This window comes from Chelonia mydas, chromosome 2 (genome assembly GCF_015237465.2).
Source record: "Chelonia mydas isolate rCheMyd1 chromosome 2, rCheMyd1.pri.v2, whole genome shotgun sequence".
NCBI lineage: Eukaryota > Metazoa > Chordata > Testudines > Cheloniidae > Chelonia > Chelonia mydas.
The window spans coordinates 183687359-183690765 of record NC_057850.1 but is presented as its reverse complement, the minus strand read 5'-3'; the positions used below and the strand labels follow the sequence as shown (position 1 = coordinate 183690765).

Sequence of the window (3407 nt, the reverse complement as noted above, 5' to 3'; positions counted from 1 at the left end):
GCGGCATCCTCAACAGCTCTGTGAGTTCTCCGTGCTGAGGAATGTCAAAGCAAAAGCAGCACAGCAGTCCCCCCAGCTCCTCGCAGCAGCAGTCTGCCTGCGGCTGTGTTCCTAGTGCAGGGGAGAAGAGAAGGATTGCACCCTAATGATTTGCTCTTTGCTGCTGAAGCTGAGGAGCAGGCTCAGCTGTCAGAACTTCCTGGAGCTTTGAAAGGGGAGGGGCGCATGTCTGCAGCCAGGTGCAGGGCAGTCGAGTTCAAAACAGTGAGCAGAGCGGGCACAGCAGGCATTGTGGGATACTGCGGGAGGCCAGTTATGTCGACATAATGAACGGCAGCATCTACACTGGCGCTTTGTCACTTTAACTTTGCTGCAAAAAGCTCTTTGCCTCTCGTCAAGGTGGTTTTATTTTGTCGGCAAAGCGGCCAAAAATAGCTTTGTAGTGTGTACACCTCCACTGTTTTGTCGGCAAAAGCTGCCTTTTGCTGACAAAATTGTGTCCTGCAGACAAGGCCTAAGGAGGCATCGAGGGCAGGCAGGGCAATGGTGGGGGCAAGGAGTGGAGCATGGAGAGGGATGTAGGACAACAGACACGTCTCCATGTTAAATTGTAAATGCTTAGTACTTTCTAGATATAAAACTTTAAGGGCCAGATTCTCTGGCTGGCTAAAGTCACTGTATACCTCCTAAGCAGCACCAAGAGATTGTACAGTAGTCAAAATTGGCTTGTGGGAGAATCCAGCCTGTTCCCCAGTGCTAGACAATATTTCCTCACTCACTTGCACCCCCCTTGATTTTTTAAAACCACCAAAACTGATATTTGCTCCTGAAAATATGAAAAAAAAATGTTTTCAAAGGTCAAAGTGCCAAATCCCTCCTCAAGCTTCTTGGTGCACAGGGTCTACACCAGCTGCAACATCTTTTAGCATAGCCCAGCAGGTTTCATTTCTCTGTGGGCTGGTGTGGGGGAGGGTTCTGGTCCATGACTCCACTTCCTCTCCACTCCCTTTGTGGCTTTGTGCATTCCCTTGGTGTCCATGTAAGAAGCAATCCCTGCCCTTTCCCAGAGATCAGAGCTGAAGCCCCTTTTCCTCAAAGACAGTAAGAAATATGCAATATATGTAGATTTTCAAACAATGATTTTATAAACACCTTTTAGGAACAGGTAAAGATAAAGAAGCAGAATAACCATAGCAGAAGAATTCACAGCACAATAAAAATGGAAATGGAGAACTCAGTTTAACTGAAATAGACATTTCACTATAACACCTCATTATGATAAAAATCAGCCTGACTGCCTTATATTTTTCTCCTTACTACATCTCAGTAATGTCTTTATAATCTGTGCATAGCAGATGATCATAATGACCAGTGGAATGACAAGTCCCAGGAGGTTCATCTTTAAGATCAGGAATTGCCTCCATTTTGTTTCATGGCCTGATGGATTATGAGACCTGTAGGTCCAATAAACACTTTCCTGTTGAACAGTGTGAAATATTAAACCTGGAAGAGAGGCTAATATTGCAACACCCCAAATGACAACACTTGTGAGGATGCCATAGGTAACTGTCCTAGCTTTTATAGTAAACGCTGCATGGACAATTGCCAGATATCTGTCTATTGTCAAAAGTATTATGGAAAAGTTTCCACTGCAGAAGCCAGTGTCGAGCACTCGAACCCCAGACGGGCACGGTTCGTTGTCTGACCGGAGAGAGACAGGCAACACCAGCAAGGTCCGAACTCAAAGCTCTTTATTGAAGAGTGCACACAACAATAGAGAGCAGCCCGTCTCCAAAAAGAACCAGCCAGCCTCTAAGTAAAACTCATAGGTCTTTATAGACAGTCCCGTCGCGGCACAGATTTATTCATAAAGCAGCCCACCGCTCCCCTATATTAGTTAAAATCCTCTTTCTCTATATGCATGCACATCTACCCGCCTTATTGTAGATAACTTTTAGCAAATCGTAGTGCTTCACTAACTTTCTTATCGGTATGAGTGTCAACCAGGAGACGAGGAGTTAAAACAGACATAACACAAGAGCAGGGAGTGGAAAACAGCGCCTCTGTATCTCAAGGACTGTTCCCAGCACAGCTGGTACAAAAATGCAGGAATGCAGGCCTCCCCTTTTTTCTCACTCTCTGTAACTTAAACAAATTTTCCTTCATTCTACTTTCAGAGACTTTCCCAGCAGCCTCTCTTAGCCTGACTTTGGTTCAGTTGGCATAACTGCCTCCTGTTTAGCTTTTCTCACCTAACACCAGCATAATAGACCCCTGAAAGAATTTCCAAGATCCCACTCATGTGCTGCATAGTAAGCCCAAAATGGCAGGGAAAGAATAAAGAGTAAATTGGAATTTGCCAGATTCAGCAGATAGATGTCAGTCGTGCTTCTCAGCCTCTTGTGTTTTATCAGGATCAGCACAACTAGAACATTGCCCACCAGGCCAAATATCAGCACCAAGGAGTAAATAGGTGGCAGAAACAGGGATGCAAATTGTTTGACATCATTTGTACATGGTGTTGCATGATCATGACTGTAGTTCTGTGTTGTTGTCAGTATCTCCATCTCTTCTTCATTGAGAAACTGCTGATCTTTCACTCGCCTGAGGATGAAGAAATGGATGGTTCTTTACAGGATACTGTGTGTTATCAATGTGAAAGACAGGATATACACACTATCCTGTGAAATCATATGGTTGTGAAAGACATTAAAATGTACTGTGTATGTTGAGTTTCAGCTTAGAATACCTTTTGCTGTAAACAGTAGAACAACTGCTGATATCAAGATGTGAAAAATACTGCAGATGACACGAGCAAAGAATCTAGAGAGTTAACAGGGTGAGTTCTGTGCAGTTCCTCCAGTATTAACTTCCTTGCCTGGGGAGCACCAGACATATTTGAGTGGACTGCTCACCTTCAGGCAGACAACCAAGCCCTCTAGGCCCACATCGTTCATCTGACCTTGGTGAACCAGCTTTTGCAGGAGCAAGTAACACTGTTGTAAGAGCCTCCCCAGTTCTTTGGTCTTGACTGGAACATGCCCGGAGCCCTGCCAGAGGGCTCCCCAGTTGCAGCTGCCAATCCAATTGCACATACCTGGCACACCCCAGCAAATTCCCATCCTACCAGCCCTCCTTGCCTTGGGCACAGCTAGAATGCCTATAGCATCATGACCTTTATGTCAAGCTCGAGAAATGTGCCTTCGATCAGGCCTCCATGGAGTTCTGGGCCTTCATCTTATCTCCAGAAGGGATCCAGATGGACCCATGCAAGGTCCAAGCCGTCCAGGACTGGCTGATTCCCTATATGGTATGTGACCTGCAACGCTTCCTGGGATTCAACAATGGTTTATCCTGATTTTTTTCAAAATAGATCGAACCCCACACAGCTCTCCTCCAGAAAAATG

At 45.3% G+C, this 3407-nt stretch overlaps 1 pseudogene; it reads right to left on the bottom strand.

The window, feature by feature from the left end:
* Positions 1–1142: 1142 nt before the first annotated feature.
* Positions 1143–2567, bottom strand: LOC102948280 (annotated as a pseudogene).
* Between the last annotated feature and the right edge of the window lie 840 nt (positions 2568–3407).